Genomic DNA, 17,084 nt, shown 5'->3' with positions numbered 1-17,084 from the left:
GACCTGCCCCAACTACATCATCTCGGCCAAGGCTTTGTCGAGCTGGGTCTTAAACACCTCCAAGGATGGAGACTGCACCACCGCTCTGGGTAATCTGCTCCAGTGCTTCACCACCCTCCTCGTGAGAGAGTTTTTCCTAATATCCAACCTCCTGCAACTGGAGCCCATTGCTCCTTGTCCTGTTGTCTGCCCCCACTGAGACCAGCCCAGCTCCGTCCTCTTTGCACCCCCGGCAGGGAGGTGAAGGCTGCTAGTCAGCCCCCCTCGGTCTTCTCTTCTGCAGACTCAATCAGCCCAGGTCCCCCAGCCTCTCCTCACCAGTCCTGTCCCCCAGTCCCCAACTATGTTGGTTGCCCTCCACCAGACTCTCTCCAACGTGTCCACATCCTTTCTGTGGTGGGGGCCCCCCAAAAGTCCCCCACTGAGTTCAGAATTCAGTGCTTAGGGTAAGGGGATCTCCTGGGCCTCCACATTGTCCTTTTCCGTGGGGAACCTCTCTCACACCTACGTGTCACCTGCTGGGGTTTATTTGCCCTCCCCCAGGGCGGATTTGATACACGCCTGAAAAGCCCAAATGACTTGCACCAGAAGCACGTGCTGGATCCATGTTGAGACCATCGCAGACACAACCTCACCCCAGCACAACCACATAAGTCACTTTTTCCACGTGTGCCCTAAGTGCTCCCCCGACCAGAGACACCAACCCCCTCCGTCCCCTAACAACCGTTAAACTCGGTCGTTCCTCATTACCAGTGGGACAGCAATGGCCAAGGGCCTGCGCATGATGATGATGACGGCAGAAAAGAAACTGCACCCCTCATTAGAAGAGCAGCTCTTAATCAAGAGCCCGCCAGAGCCCCGTCTGCAGCTGGCCACGTTTGACCCCTCCACGCAGCAGGTTGGCCAGAGTTTCTTCATTTGGCATCGCCCGAGCCGGTGCCCCGGGCAGGCAGAGCGGGCGGTGACGCCTCGCGTGCTCTACCTGCAGGCACAGCGGCGAAGAGACAGTTCCCCGGAGCCAGCTTTCCCATGAGAATTGCAGTGATAGGGGAGCTATTTACTATCCAAAAAAATCCAGATTCGACATGGTTTAAGCAAACATGCCCTGGAAACTCCAGCCAGCAGTGCCACATGAGAGTCATATGGGAGGCCACAGTCACAGATATAAGCACGGCATCGGTCCCAGCTGCTAACACGGCAGTGGCGAGGCACACACCTTTCTAACCGCTTCAGAAAAACACTCAACCTCTTCCACTATGAAGGGAAGAGCCGCCTTTCTGCTCCTCTCCTTGGCCCTTTTCTGGTGCTCTGGTAAGTAACCTTTAACGTGGTATCTGCCAGCCCCACAACCAAGGCTTTGTGCTTTGCTTCATTACGGGACCGTGTCTTAAGGACAACAAATGAGGAACCCGTCCTTTACGTTCAAAACCGTGCTATCTGCGACCTTGTCAGGAACTTTGCTGGAAAGCCACATCTTTGATGACTCCATGTGGTTGTCTTGGATGGAAACTCCTACCCTAGGCTTTTTTCTGAGTGTGTCACTTTAGATATAAATCCACGCCAGCGAAGTGTCAGGTCCGGATGGTGCAGTGGTCTACCCCGACCTGGCCTTGACCTGAGGTGCTGGGGGGTTGGGTGCACCGATGGGAGACTGTGAACTTTGCAGTACGTGGTATAGATTTAGGGCAGGGTGGGCAAGCGTGGTCCTGCCAGCGTTCACCGTGAATAACTGTCACATTTTGGAAGGTGATAAGCTCTTTCATTCTGCCGGCCTATTTTATTGCGATGGCTTTGTACCACTGAGGGCTTTGCTCCCATGTCTGCAGTGAAGGATGCAGCTCCTTTTCTTGGTTGTTTTAGAGGCTACTCGTAGCCAAGAGAATCCCGACGTGGCTGAGGACATTTCTTCTGGACTCGAGCGGTGCAGGAGCGATGTTGAGGCTAGTATTGATCGAGCCCTGGAAAGACTTACCAGGACGTCTTTACAGGTAATGAATGCATGGACGTCCAGGCAGACTGGTGGAGGGGCCTTCCCAGGTCACCTCAGATGATCCTGATAAATGGACTGGAAGGTGGTGGTGTTATAGATGATAAAATAATAGACTGAAAACACCACCTTCCCCAGGGGGTTCAGACCCAAACAAGCCAGAAGAGGCTTGTGTAGCAAACGACGGACCAAAGTCACGCACCGAGCATAGCACTGCGGGTGTACGGCAACACCACGGCGGGATGCTCTGGGAGACGGCGGGACAGGGAAGGCAATCGACAGCCGCGTGGTTCTTAACGAGGCCCTAACGCCACTCGTGTGTAACTGAGGCACAGGCTTGATGACTTATCTGACCTGGGGCTAAATCCCGTTCTGTCACGTACACGGTCATTTCTCCCCTGCGTTGCCAGCCGGACTGAAACACCGGGTGCTTTACAGAGGTCTTGGAGGCCTGCCCCGCTGCTGCGGGAAGAGCCCCGGTGCCATCCGTTCATAATTCTCTCCAAAGCAAGGCATAACGTGGTGCTCAGCTCCACTAATCGCATGCCTGACGGCTCTCCACCCCCACAGCAGATAGCCACGCTCTCTGCCGGCTCCGTCCCCCGCTTCAGCTCTGCTGGAGGGCGCTGCGCTCCGATGTCCTGGTGCAGCACGAAACGACCCCAAAGGTTGCTCATTGCAGCGGAGGAAAGAGGTTAACTAACCAGCCTGGGCCTGAACGGGCACCTGTGTCCTGCCAGGGGGACCGCTGCAGGACTAGTTCTGCTATAAGCATACCCCAAACCCACCCTCTCGCTTCTTTTCTTTTCAGGCAAAATGAACGCGGTCTTTGCAAACTGGAGAGTGCTGGACAATAGATGTCCTTCCCTTCCCTGCATGCAGTATAAAGCTACTTGTGCAGTCTGAACACGCGTGCCCTGCTGGTCTCCAGAAGCTTTGCCCATGCTACGGCCCCCTGATTTGCATATTTAATAAAGCGTTTTCAGCATCGCAGGTGCCCGTTGCCTTTATTTATTGTTAGCACAAAGGACTCCTGCAGCCTGGGCTTCTGGAGTTTCTCCCTTTGTGACTGATGGTGCTCAGAAATCGAGGAGGGATATAATCAGCAGTTTGCAATTCACTCGCGAGGAGGGAGAGGAGGGAGCTCGGGGGGAAGGGGAACTGGGAACAAAGCCTTCCTAAAACGACCTGCCATTTCACAAATGGATCGGGCGGGGGGCTGGGATTTAAACAGACCAAGTCACACTAAGCTGATGTGTGTACATGTGTGCATTTCACGTGTGAAATAAAGACTCCCTCTGCCCTATTCTTCCTTGCTGTGAGGGGCACTGCAGAGCGGCCTAGACTAGTGGTTTTCACCCTTTTTTCATTTGCAGATCCCTTTGCAAATTTTGAATGGAGGCATGGACCTCTTTAGGCTAAGTGTGGGTATTCACACAAACGTCCGATTGAGCGTAGTCCTCTTCCACGGACCTCTTAGACAGCCTGCAGACCCCCGGGGTCCACGCCCGCAGGTTGAAAAGCGCTGGCTTAGAGGAACCTTTTCCCATGCAGAAACGGTGTTTGCGATTGAGCAAGAACCCCCTGAAACGAACCCAGCGCAGAAACCGGGAGGGGCCGAGCAGCCCAAACTCTGTCTCTGCCCATCCAGCTCCTGCACCCACCTACCGATACCAATCACACGCCGCTGACCCCGGCACCCCACAGAGACATTTGGCTGAGGCCCAGCCCACGAGCAGCGTTGCCGGACAGACTTTTCCTCTTCTTCCCCTTTTGCATTTCCTGATGAGTTTGCAGTCTCCCTCCCAGCAAAAACAGTGAGGCTGCCAGGCGAGGAAAGGGGCATCTTGGTTAAGAAACTAAAACAATACAAGCTCCGGCCTGGCGAACATTAAGTGGATTGGAAATAGCAACTCTTACATGGCGCTAAAGTGCGGGATCATCACGAAATGGAGAAGGGGGCCAAGTCGGGTGACCTGAAATAATGCACGTGGAGCACTTGGACTTTGTATTCACTTCATGGTCTGCCTATATCAGAAGGGCCTGAGCAAATCCAGCCCAGCTGGCCTTTTCACCTGAAGGACACGGGGCCTCGGGAGCAGGATCGCTGCCTTGCTGGCACTTGGTGGATCCAGTGGTGGCCTTAGGGCAGGAGAGTCATTAGGGGCCCCTTAGAGGTATGTCCTCGGTCAATATTAACCCACCACAGTTGTACTGTGGAGCTTTTTAATATTCTTTGGGGGAATTAGATAAATAGCCGGGTGATAAAATGCAAACAGAGCCATTTCCTTGCAAGAACTACACAACCCTCCCCAAAAATGTGGGACCCCTAAAGTGTGGGGCCCCAGGCGGTCACCCGGTTAGCCCTCCCGTAAGGCCACGACTGGGTGGTTTCAGCTGCTCCGCCTGCTCCTAGGGTGTTTTGGGTAGGAAGCAACTCTCCAATCCCCCTTTGAAGGTGAAAAGCAACACGCCTGAAGAGGCCTGGACGGGGAACCACGCTGACCGGCTGGCTACGCAGCCCCGTCCTCCCTCTTCTAAGCACGGATTTCCCCTTAGGGAGCCACCGAGAAGAGAAAGACGCATTCCAGGCTCATGACAATTAGAGGAAAAAGAGGATTATGTAGAGTCTGAGGTTGCCAACAGCGCTATTATGTGAAGCATTACCACCCGCTGCATCTCCGGAAGCAGGTTTATTAAATATCCATGCAGCGCTTATCTTTTTCAGACGAACCGGGCAACTCTCTTGTAAAGGAGTCTTTCTATGGGTCACTCTCTCTCTTTTTTTGCTCCCTCACTTCAACTGGTTTTTTTTGGTTGTTGTTTTTTTTTTTTTAAATCATATCCTTATGAGAGATGAGCATTTGAAACGAATTGACAAGAGCAGCCCTCTCACTCACGTCAGGAAAGAAAAGCAGTAATTTTTTGCTTTTCACATAGGGAAAAAAAAGGCTTGTTCCAAAAAATCCCGATGGGCTCCGGCAGCTGCAGCAGGATCTTTTGTCGGGAACGTATCTGTTTCGATAAGTTGCTTCTTCTCCCACCCGCCCTGTCTACAAGGGCTTCCCTTCTCTCGTCTTGCTGAAACCCAGACCCTCAGGACGTCAGGTGGAGGGGCCGCTGGGGAAGCAACTCGACCGGCGACCTCCAGCCATTCAGGGTCCCTGCCGCTCTCACGGCACGTCCTGCACCCTCGCCGGGACGAGCATCTCACTTGCCCTCATCCACCTCAGGGGTGTTGGTTGTACCCGTGTTGGCCTAAGGAAAAAAGGCAGACAAGGTTCTTTGGATCCATGTGACATCTTTGATTAGACCAACTAAATAAATGAAGTCATTGCCTGACTTTAAGAGCACTGAAAGGCTAGCTAATTACCAGGAGAATCACCGTGATGGAGATCGCTTCCTCCGCGATGCCTGACGAGGCTCTGAACTCCACAGTGAGCAATAATAATAATAACGATGACGAAAATAAGAGGATGAAACCAGAGGAATCCTGGGAATAAGACTGACCCTAAACTCAAGGATGCTGCTCCCAACAGGTGCAACAGAAGACGTCCCAGCCTGCAGACTTCACAGCCGTGGAGCGAAGCACCGGGGGATGCCTGACCGCGATGCCGAGGGCTTAACTTGCGGCTCTGAAGCTCCGAGGTTTCCTTGCAGGATCACAAGGCAGCCTGAGCACCCTGCTCCTGCCGCGGGGGCTCCACGTCGCTGCACACGGATATGCAAAGCCGGAGCAGGACTGAATGCCGGCACGGCCCCGAGGGGCTTTGCTGAGGGACGTGGCCCTGGTGCTCAGTACACAGCATCTGCCCTCAGGCTCCTGCAGAAGCAAAACTCCCAAGGCGCGTTGTACTTTCATGAGTAATGGCGAGAGGGGGCATTAAATGCAGGTGGGATGGGGCAACTACACAAAGCTCTGCAAGCCGATTTCAGCTCAGCATCAGTCTCTTCCCTGCATCGTGTCCCTACAGTGCACATGGGCAGGGATGATTGTGCTGCTTTTTATTAAGGAAAAGGACCTGGGGGTGACAGGGGGCAGTAAGATGGATATGAGCCAGTGCGCCCTTCTTGCATCCTGGGCTGCACTGGTAGGAGCATTACCAGCAGGTCGAGGGCAGTGAATCTTCCCCTCTATTCAGCACTGGCGAGGCCACATCTGGAGTCCTGTGTCCAGTTTTGGGCCCCCCGCTGCAGAAAGGATGTGGTCACATTGGACAGAGTCCAGCAGCGCGCAATGAAAACTGTTGTGGGGCTGGGAGACATGACTGGCGAGGAGAGGCTGAGGGAAATGGGCTGATTTAGTCTGCAGAAGAGAAGACCGAGGCCGATTGAACAGCCTTCACCTCCCTGCAGGGGGGCTGCAAAGAGGATGGAGCTGGGCTGGTCTCAGTGGGGGCAGACGACAGGACAAGGAGCAATGGGCTGAAGCTGCAGCAAGGGAAGTTGAGGTTGGATATTAGGAAAGTCATAGAATCACAGACAAGGAGGGTGGAAGGGGTCACATCTAGTCCGACCCCCTGCTCCAAGCAGGACCAGCCCCAACTCCATCATCCCAGCCACGGCTTTGTCTAGCTGGGCCTTAAAAACCTCCAAGGATGGAGACTCCCCCACCTCTCTGGGTAACCCATTCCTAGTTGGAAAGTTTTCCCTAGTATTCAGCCCCAGCTTCCCTTGCTGCAGCTTGAGCCCATTGCTCCTTGTCCTGCCATCTGCCCCACTGAGACCAGCCCAGCTCCATCCTCTTTGCTATCAAATCCCCGCTCATTCTTCTCTTCTCCAGACCAAATAAGCCCAGTTCCTTCAGCCAGGTTTTCCATTGCTTCTAACAACCCCAAATGTCGGCGTGGACGGCAATCATTGTTTCGCTAGTGGTCAGACCCAGGACTCCCAGGGGACCCAGCCCCGTGCCCCATTACAGGATGTGATGCACACTCGCTCACACACATGCACCCACACTCACGCACGCACACACACACTCAGTGACCCAAGGGTGGAACTCGTTCGTCACGAGTGACTGTGTGGAAACAGGGAGGAAGAAAAATAAGAGCAAGCAGCTTGAACCGGGGGGTGGGGGGGTTGGGTTTCCTGGCTACAGACCCTGCAGGCTCCCAAAGCAAGTGGTCCCCCACCTCATGGAAGAGCAAACAGGCGCAGCGTGCACAGGTCCTGTTCCCACAGGATTAAATTTGCCCTCAGAGAACACGCTCCACGCCAGCAATGCCAGGCGGGGGGTCACACGGGAACAGCGGGGAAGGGATGCTCACAGCTCTATAAATATGCCGGGCCCGACTGCCGCATGCCTATCAGAGCCGACCGGAGCGTTTCGGGTTTGTCTCCACACCGAACAAGCAAGCATCCAGCCATGAAAGGAGCAGGAGCCTTTGTACTGCTCAGCCTGGCACTTCTCTGCCTCTTTGGTAAGTGCAGGGGGTGCTCTGAGTGCTGGCTCTGGCCATGTGCTCATGTGCAAAGAGCCCCAAAGAACCCCGACTTTGGATACAGACCGGAGGGGCAGATTTTGAGGGGGGCATTTCTGAGCTGGTCCCTACACTCACGCAGGACCAGCCCGAAGGCAGCTCTGACCTGCACCAGCTGCGGCCCAGACGGGTCCAGCACAGAGGAATCCTCCCATGTCCCTTCCCACGGCCACAGCGCCTGAAGTTGTCGGCGAGTCTGGAGCTGCTGGCGACTCCATGCCTTCTGGGGATGCTCTGTGCCGGGGGAAGATCTCCCAGGCCCTGGGTCCATTAACATAACACCTAGGCAAGGGTCCAGGACTTTTTCCTTCTAATGCATTGCTCCCCGCAGCACACAGCTGGGACTGCTTCCCTTTTGCAAGGTGGGGGCTGTAATGTCCGATTTGCCCTCCTGAAGTCTATGCCGTGGCATTGCGTTTCAGGAGCTGCTGTCAGTGAAAGCACTGCCGAGGCGAATGCTGTGATGGCGGAGGACACGGTGAAGATGCTGGATAACGTGGCAGACGCTGTTCTGCAGGAGATCGTTACTGACCTGGACGAGAAGCGGTAAGCCATTTACCATCTGCAGGGAGGGTGCGTGCTTGGCGTTAGCATACCCTTTGGTGCAGCTCTTCCTCCTGGCTCGGGGGGAAGGGGAAGCCGTTTGGGGCAGGACGGGACCTTCCCCAGGGATATCCTGATGCAGTGATTTTGTTTCATGAGCCGATGCTCAGCCCGTCATCCCATCGTAACGTGTCCAGAGACCGCAGCAGGCTGCACTCGCCCACCCGTATGGTGACCAGCAGGTCATGGGGTGATCCCTTGGTATCGGGGTGGGGTAGGACCCTGAGCTCGGGGGGGTGTTCAGCTCAAGCCGGGGGTTACAGGAGAAGAGACTCTCCATTTTTAGCCCTTTTGGTGACAGAAGAAAGCTCAAGCTTGTGTCCCTCTGGGTTCCTGGGAAGCTCAAACTAAAAGAGAGATTGAAAGGTAATAAAGATGTGGTCATCATTTCGAAGTCATGCTGCTTTGTACGCCCAGCCCACAACGGGGAACAGCTGGCTTATTTATTTTGGGGTGCTTGGGGGTGGTGAACACGCTGCTCGTGCAGAGGCAGTGCTGGCGGGGAGCTCGGCCCCCTCCGTCTCGCTCTGGAGCCCAGGGCAAAGGCGAGATGCGGGACAGGACGAAGCTGGTCTGGGCAAGGCTTTGCACCCCCACACCTTGCAGTTGTTCTTGAGCGTGATTATAAAGCCATGGGGTGCCCCGCCTAGCTTTTCCCTGGCGCCCTGGCGAGAGCTGGTCTGATCGGACAAGCCCCTATGAGGATGTCAAGCATTTTGCCAAGGCTTTTGGATCATTCCTGTTCACTGCCTCTGTTTTGCTCTGCAGGAAACAAGTGGCTTGAGATGATGGCTGAGGCCTGGGACGCACTGACTGCTCATGTCCCCTCTCCTTCTCCGAGGACTCCTGCGGCATCCTCTCTGCGCAAGCGGGCAGACGCTTCCAGGACAGCGGCAGCCACTGGCTCTTGATCCCCCTAATAAAACATGAATGGTGCAGTTCCTTCCTTGTCTGTTCTTTTATCTGAAGCAGGCACGGTGGCCTTTGTGGTCCATGGGTGTACCACGTCAGGCAGAGCATGCCGACACAGCCACCCCGAACAGGGGAAGGGATGAAGCTGGGTAGGAGTTTCCATCCAAGTCAACCATGAAGGCTCAGAGAGACAGCGACTGTCGGCTCCTGCGCGTGGCAGACAGCAGACTGGAGCCGAGCGCTCCCGCTCCTCTCACCGCTGCTGGCCTGGCTCCGTGGGCAAGGGCTTCCACTATTTGCAGCATCACATCCAGTTTTAAGTACCAGGGCCCAGGCACTAAGGAGCAATTTTTCTATGGGAAAAAGCCCGTCTTTCTAAAACAGGGAACCGGTTGCCGTTCCCAGTTCAACCAGGTCCCCGAACTCCATCTCCTTGCATTTCCCCTCTCCAAAAAGTACCTGGGGGAGCACCGGATTTTGCTAAAGTGATTGCACAGAACAGCTTATGCAAATAGGATCGTTTAATAGCTCATGCTTCCACCTGCCTCATTTTCCCAGACATTTTAACCACGCCGCCCCCTCCGCAGCGCAGGCAGTGGGGTAGTCCTTAAACCTGACTATTTTGACAGCTCCCAATATTTGACGCAGATTCATGCTGAAGACCAGCCTTCGGAAACCTGACTCACAAACCGCGAGCGAGAGCTGCTCGCTGCGGCCCGCTCCAGCAACGCTGCTCCAGGGAAGCCTACGTAGGTCTGATAGACGCACGGTGTGACCGACCCGGGGAGTCGGCATCGCGGCGCCTGTCGATGCGAAGGCAGAGCCCTCGGGGGCCCGATGAAGTGCTCTTTTGCCAAGAGTATGATTAGGTGAAACAGAAGCCGCTTGCCAAGCAGGGGCGGCATAAGCAGACTTTCCATGGGCACATGCGTTCGGCAACAGGCCTGCGTGTCTTCTTGCGCTGCCTCCCATTCACCAGCACCAGGCTTCCCGCTGTCCATTTTTCTCTCCGTCTAATCCAGTTGTCTCACCCTCCTAATCACTTCTCTGCAGCGATACAGCGCAGCCTGTTGTAGGCTCTGCCTTTGATTGCGGCCTGCTTCCAGCTTACAACTCTCTGGAGACTCATCCCTTAGCCATTATCGATGGTGTTAGAAATCCTGACAGCTGCTTTTTGCAAGACATTGGCAGGGCTGTGCTGCTCAGTACAGCTAATGCCGCGATTACTGGATCAGGCCGAGTTACAAAGGACGACATGGCATATCCCTTTATCCCTTTGATCTCAGAGTTGGCATTGCTCCTGGCATCTTTGACCCAGCTCCATTGCTTTTCTGCCACTTTCTACTTTGACTTCAGGGTTGCTCCGCTCTTCTGGACCTCTTCCTTCCAGCTGCTGGCCAGCAAGCCACGCAACCCTCAGCCATTGCCTGTCAAGTCAAGTCAAGTCAGCGCCAAGGCTGCTGTAACAACCCTCCTCCACTCTGCCCCATGCTTGGTCAGTTGAAGCCCCATCCAGTCCTTGGTATGGGTCCCCAGCTCTCCTTGGGTCTACCTCTCTTTCCCCCTGCGCCCTGCATGATGGCGTTGGCGGGGTGTCCAGCCTCCTCGTGACGCGTCTGAACCATTGCAGCCCCCTTCCTCGCACAACCCCCAACAGCGGTTCATAGGGTCCGGTTTCTTGACCAATTTGCTGCTGGACGGACTCACCGGTCCGGAGAGAGTTGTGGCAGCCACGTTTTCCACGAGCCCATCTCACGCCAGGAGCTGCTCGTTCAGCTTAGCGCTTAAATGGCTTTGCGCACAGAAGGTCTCCGAAGCAGGAGAGATTATGAGAAGTAGGACCCGTGGGGGTGGAAAGTTCATCATCCCCGATCAGGCAGACAACCGGGGGACCAGAGCGGTGAAACCCGTGTCTTCAGCGTTGTTTTTTGACCTCTGATCTCTTCCACATGCCTGCACGGGGGCGGCGCGCCCCATGCTGACTGCAGCGGTCATCTCAACCCTATTTGCTCCCATCTCCTTCCCTTCGTAGGCTGGCGCGGAAGGAATCTAATCCGCAGGCTCCCAGGAAGGCCAGACGGCTGGAAGGAGGTCCAGCCTTTGGCTGGTACTTTGTGTGCTCCAGGCAACACCATCGTTTTTCGTTTGGCAGGACGAGTGTGGGCACAGACCACAAACATTTGACAACAGTCACAAGAGTGGGGGGGGGGGGCAGTTTTGGTTTCCCCATTTTGCAGGGATTTGTGCCCCACTTCTCTGCTGCCCCTTCCTTCAAGGAAGTGCCTGGATCCAGGAAGGCTCGTGGGGGATTTCCTTGAGGGGGATAAGGACACGAGGCGCTGGCTTAGCTTTTTGTACTGCTTGATGCAATTTGGTCTTTTCTGAGGACAAAGCCCCTTCACCCTCCAGAACTGCAATTGGGCTGTGGGGATGCTCTGAATGTCGGCGACACATCAGGTGCTTTCCGAGGGGCGTGGGGAAAATGCCCTCCATGCTCCCTTTCACCGCGATGGCAATGTTGAACAAGGGCTTCGGGATCCCTTTGCAGCCAGGCGCGGAAGCAGCGCGGCCTGTGGGATTGGGGAACAAGTTGGTTGTGATGGTGGAGGAGAAACCTCAGCGGCTTGACTGCAGTTTGCTGTCACCTCACAAGGGCCCAGTTTTAATTGCTACTAATTATCTGCCACCGTTCATCCAAGCATTGCAAACTGTCCAGAAAATGTCACAAGGCTACATGGATCCTGCCTCTGAAAGCAGCTCCCTTTGGGGTGGATGGTGGCGACCTTGGAACCGTGCAAAGCAACGTCAGGTTGGGCTGGACATGAACTGAAACGGCATCTCACAGATTGGGAGGGTGGTTTTTGGAAGCGGACAACTCAACGCCTGTGGAAAAGTGCACCTTTCTGCAGTCAGTCCTATCGCTGCTGGATTTGCACACGGAGCACTGCAGGTCATCGTGCTTGCACTCCCCAAAGAGCAAAGGGGTCCCGTGACAGTGAAGCTGCTTTCTCATGACCACAGGCGATCACCTCCGTGGTGCAACACTGTGCAAGGGAAGCAGCTTGCTGCTGGGTCACGGGGAGCCGCACCACTGCTGTAGGTAGCATCCTGGGTTATTCCAGGCATGTTGGCCCAGGCAAGCTCTGATTAGCTTCTGGCAGCTCACAGGGTCCAGTCCAAACCACTACACTGCCTGGCACAAACTCACCCAGGAAAGAAAAAGCCTTGAAGTAATGTGGAATTCATTGGTGCCTCTACCCTGCTGTACACAGCCTTGCTTGCCACACACAACACACACTCAAGTCTGCAAACAAGGTCCCTTGCTCAGCCACAAGCACTGCGGGGATCTTGGCGGTGAGAGCAAACAGAAATGCTGCTTATTTGTGAGTCTCCCCTGTTCCCATGGTGTGTATCTGACTTAATGTGCGTACCTGCCTCTCAGCTGCTTGTCTTGGCAAATGATTCCCTACAATAAATAAAAGTGCAACAAGGCTGGGGATATGGAGCATATATAAGTTCGGCATCTCTGGACGAGGATTTGCACTGCGGAGCTGGGCAGAGCTGCAATCAGGACCTCAGCGAACTCAACCATGAAGGCATCTGGGGCCCTTCTGCTGCTCGCCCTTGCCACCTGGTGTTTCTCCAGTAAGTGAGCTCTTCACCATCGTGCAAATGACCTTGGAGATCTAGGATATATTAACATAATTGGGCTCTACCCAAATGTGTGACCAAGGGCTTGGACACGGTGTAAGAATGAGCTGCACGCTTAGCAGAGTCTCAGCCCCAGGTCATCTGCAGTCAACTCCAGGTTTGCATGTCGTCCAAATCCGAATTCAGCCCCAAAAGGAGACCTCCAGTGCAGAGTCCATCTGCTTCCCTTAGACGAGGGAGCCATGACCTTCCATCCTCACGTCCTGCCTCATAGTACAAGGATGGGCAGCACTGGGAAAATCCCTGATGGCTTTAAGGAAAGAGGAGAGCGAGGGCGGCTCACAAGGGCTTGGGGAAATCTCAGGCAGGGAGGGGAGAATCATCCAGGGCTTCACATTACTGCCTTGCTTTCTAGACAATGTTTCTCCGTCTTATACCGGAAGGCAAAGCCACGGGTGTGCAAAGTGAGCTTGGCCTTTTGAATGCAGTGGGCTGTTTCTATCTGGATTTCCTTTCCAGACTGATACAGGCACATTTCTACTTTCATCCTAGATGCTGCCAGAGCCAGCTTGAGAGAGGACTTTATCACGAGCATGCAGGATGTTGTGATGAGCATCAAGCGCTGCAAGTCTGATTTACATGGAGGACTGGCAACCTCCCTCCGCAGCATTGAGAACAACATAATAAAGGTAAGGCTCACATCTGGGGCCCCACAACCCTTTGGTCTGCAAGCTGCCAACATCTATCCTCATCCCACAGCCTCCGCCCTACATCTGGCCTTTGCTGCATGGAGCAGTTTCTGAGTCAATACTTGCTCTGTGCACATCTTGGCTGAGTACCGAGGCCCATTGTACACAACACCAAGGGCCCTGATCTTCCCAGAACAGCAGCAACAAGGGCTAGAGATGGCAATACTAGATCCCCTGGCCTGGGCTTATCCCACAAAGCCCCAACAGCCCCTTAACTCTGGCTCTCCCTACTCTTGGGTCTATAGCTCATACACTGGCTAGTGGCTGGTCTAGTACCCCATGCACACAGGGGACTCGGATGGTTCTTGCGAGATACTGAACTAAACTTCTCTTAGCAGGACTCCGTGTTGCGAGCAAGACTGTGAGGTCCCTCTCTCTTCCTTTTAGACTGAAAATGGTGAAAACTGATCTGCAAAATCCTGGCAAGGTCTTCCCTCAGTCTCACTGAAGACCTTTTCTGCGAATGGCCCCAACACGAGCTTTCTTGGTACCAAAGCAGGTACTTTCATTCCTTCAATAAAGCAATGCAACTGTGACCAACAATTGTGCTGTCTTTATGCCAAGAGGTGAACGGCCGTCAAAGGGATTGTTGGGGGAAGTACTCCGACTGGCACTTTAACTTGCCCCGGTTTAGGGAAAAACACTAATACCATTTCCAGCGTTGCTTATGAATATGACTACATGACTGACGGTGAGGACTTTCTGACCTGCTGCGAGATGGCCCCAGCTCAAAAGAGTCTCAAAAGTCTCACACAGGCACCCTTTGCTCGCTTGTCCTGGGCTCCCCAGGGCCGGTTCCCTACCGGGACAGAGCATGCTAGATCCAAAGGACAGTGGCACAAGAAGTGGGGATATATGGAGGCTGGAAACTAGATGAGGGGTGCTAACTATCAGAGGGGTACAGCTGCTGGCAGAGCCTGGCTGTGGGAGCAGTGGGGGGAAAACCGACTGACTTCAAGATGGAGCATGGCCAGTTTATGAGCAGATGCTCTGACGTGCTCGCCTGCGGTAGCAGGGCCTGGAGTTGATGCCCAGGAGACCCCTGCCAGGTCCGTGCCGGTGTGAGTAGACGCCATGCTGCCTTGGGCGCTGAGGGCCGACACGGCTTGCGCTTCCCAGTAAAGGAGTGGGGGCTAAGCAGCTGCAGCCAGGAGCTTGCTGGGCAAAGCTGCCCCTTGGATGTGGCTGACCAGGCTGTACAAGTTGCATCCAGCCCCATATTTATCCCTCCACTATTGGAGTCGGGTCAGAGCCCAGGGGCTCACGGAGATGCCCCCAGGAGAGAGCCACCCCCCCGTGCTGTACATGTGGCCTGCAATCTTCGTGCTTGCACCCAACTTTGCAGTTGGCTGCCACAGACAGCAGCCTCCCACAGCAGGGAATTAAAAACCCTGTAACCCTTGGCTGCTCGCTGCCCCTTGGGGAGTCCCAGCTTCCCCCCAGGGCATCCTTCTGTGGTTCCTGCTCCTTCCCATGCCTTTGCCCCAAGGTGCCTGCTTCCCCTTTAGGCACAGGCAAACACAGGTACTACTTGTCTGCTTTTCATTCCCACGGGATCTACCCAATTCCTCTGGGTATGTGCAGAGTCCCTTCGGCACAGACACTTGTTCACAACCACACAGAAGACCTCTGAAAGGGGTCAGAAAAGAGCTGCCCCGTCCCCCAGGCACAACCTGCGCTAGCTCATCCTATTGGGAACAACCTGCGCCATTCAGCATCGCCAGCGAGCCCCGGACCACTGAGCAATGACACAGAATCACAAACAAGGGTTGGGAGGGATCCCAGGGGGTCACATCAAGTCTGACCCCCTGCTCCAAGCAGGACCAGCCCCAACTACATCATCCCAGCCAAGGGTTTGTCTAGCTGGGTCTTAAACCCCTGCAAGGATGGAGGTTGCACCCCCTCTCTGGGGAGCTTGGTCCAGTGCTTCAACACCCTCCTCGTGAGAATATTTTTCCTAATATCCAACCTAACCCCGCCTTGCTGCAACTGGAGCCCGCTGCTCCTTGTTCTGTCATCTGCTGCCACCGAGAACAGCCCAGCTCCACTTTTTCTACCTCCAGCTTGAACACCATCTGACCTGCTCCAGCTGTGCACCACAAAGTGGCCCGCGAGAGCCCGGGAGGAGAAACTGGTTGTAGGCAGGCCCTGCATCTGGGGTTGGTAACAGCGAGCCATTAAAGAGAGCAGGGCCTTTTCTGTGACCACCGGCATGTTCCTGCTTCTCTGGCAGGCGACCTTTGACTCCAACGGCGCCCGCTGACACCAGCTCCCAGGGCCGTTGCACACTTGCACCGGTTAAATCCATCAGGTTTCCCTGAAGCCACATGCACGGTGCTGGTCTCACGTGTACCGCGTGGATTCAGTTTCTGACGCCTGCTCTTCAGCATGAATCTACATCAAATACGTGGAGCTGTCACAACAGTCAAGCCGAAGAACTGACTTGACGTCCCCCATCCCTGTGCTCACATCCACGCAGCGCTTGGTGAAACCGCCTGGCGACTGAAACGACTCCCAGGTTTCTCAATAGTGCTTGACTAAAAGAAATTATGGAGGAGGAAGAACAGCTGCCAAGTTCCCTGGGGATGCAGCCATGGGGAAGGCAAGAGATCCTGTGATGGCGGAGATGCTGCAGGATTTCACCCGCCTCTCGGCAGCTATAACAAGCTTTGTATTTTTAAAAACCACATCACTTAAGCAGTGTTTGTGCCCCTGCGCTGTCTGTCAAGTTTCCAGGGCTGGTTTCCCACCGGTATGATGGAAAATTCAAATAACCGCACTTTGGACAGCCTGGCAGGAATCAGGCATGAGGCCGGTACAGTCAGCACCAGGAGAGGACTCTGTGCCGAGACACAGGCTAATTCAAGTCTGGGCTGGTTTCTCCAGCGGGGGGACCCCTCCGTCCCACACATCCCCTCCCTCCGACAGCGCTACTGCTTTTCTCTAAAATAAATTGGACATTGCAACCCTCAAATGATGCCATGCACAACTCCAGCGTGATAGCTGAAGCAAAAAAAAAAGATTTTCCAACAGACGGGATGGCAGTGAGCCTTCTTGAATGGTCTCCACCAGGTTGGCTTCTTTGGCTCCTGTTCAAAGTCATCTAAACCAAGGAGTTGCTTTCTTCTTGTGTTGTTGATGCTGCTTTTGCCAAGTCACTGAGGGATGGTTTTATTGGTGCCAGAGGGGATGTGGTATTGGGATGGACCGGGATGAATAGAAGATTTTTCAATTTAATGGTCAAACTATGTAATTGGGGAAAAAAATGCACTTGATCTGACTCAAGTCACAACAGATTTTTTTCCCTTTTTTGAGTGACAAGACTGAAAACACATTATCCTGGATCAACTTGAAATGCTTTGTTCAACCTGAAATATGTTCTCTCTTAGCTTCTGGCTACTGAACTATTCTTTAATGGAAGGGATCATCGCCTGCTAACGCACGAACCTGGACCGAACAGTATTAAATGCCATAGAAAGACCGGCAACAACAACAAAACCTGGGAGCAAAGAGTTGTTTCTGAACCCCAGCAGGTCAAAAGGGGCATGACCACCTGTCAGATGGAGGAGATGAGGCTGCCAAGTGAAAAAATAGTCATAGAAAAAAGTGAGCTGATGGGGTCCCAGGACAAGGCACTTGAGGAAAGAAATAAAATGATTTGTACACAGGGGAAAAGAAGAGCCTGGAAATGCTAGGGAATTC

General features: G+C 54.2%; 2 long non-coding RNA genes across 2 annotated transcripts; one reads left to right on the top strand and one right to left on the bottom strand.

Moving 5' to 3' along the window:
* Positions 1 to 1,191: 1,191 nt before the first annotated feature.
* LOC109310225 lies at positions 1,192 to 15,766 on the bottom strand. The gene is made up of 3 exons (XR_002101165.1): positions 15,757 to 15,766; positions 15,621 to 15,626; positions 1,192 to 1,306 (listed from the first exon to the last, which is right to left on the bottom strand). It is a non-coding gene; the product is annotated as an uncharacterized LOC109310225 (long non-coding RNA).
* On the top strand, positions 1,236 to 2,980 carry LOC109310224. Its single transcript, XR_002101164.1, has 3 exons — positions 1,236 to 1,311; positions 1,861 to 1,988; positions 2,799 to 2,980. It is a non-coding gene; the product is annotated as an uncharacterized LOC109310224 (long non-coding RNA).
* Positions 15,767 to 17,084: the final 1,318 nt, after the last annotated feature.

Source organism: Crocodylus porosus, unplaced genomic scaffold, assembly GCF_001723895.1.
Source record: "Crocodylus porosus isolate Cpor-Errol unplaced genomic scaffold, CroPor_comp1, whole genome shotgun sequence".
In the NCBI taxonomy this organism is placed as follows: domain Eukaryota; kingdom Metazoa; phylum Chordata; order Crocodylia; family Crocodylidae; genus Crocodylus; species Crocodylus porosus.
This window is presented reverse-complemented; position numbering and strand designations above follow the sequence as displayed.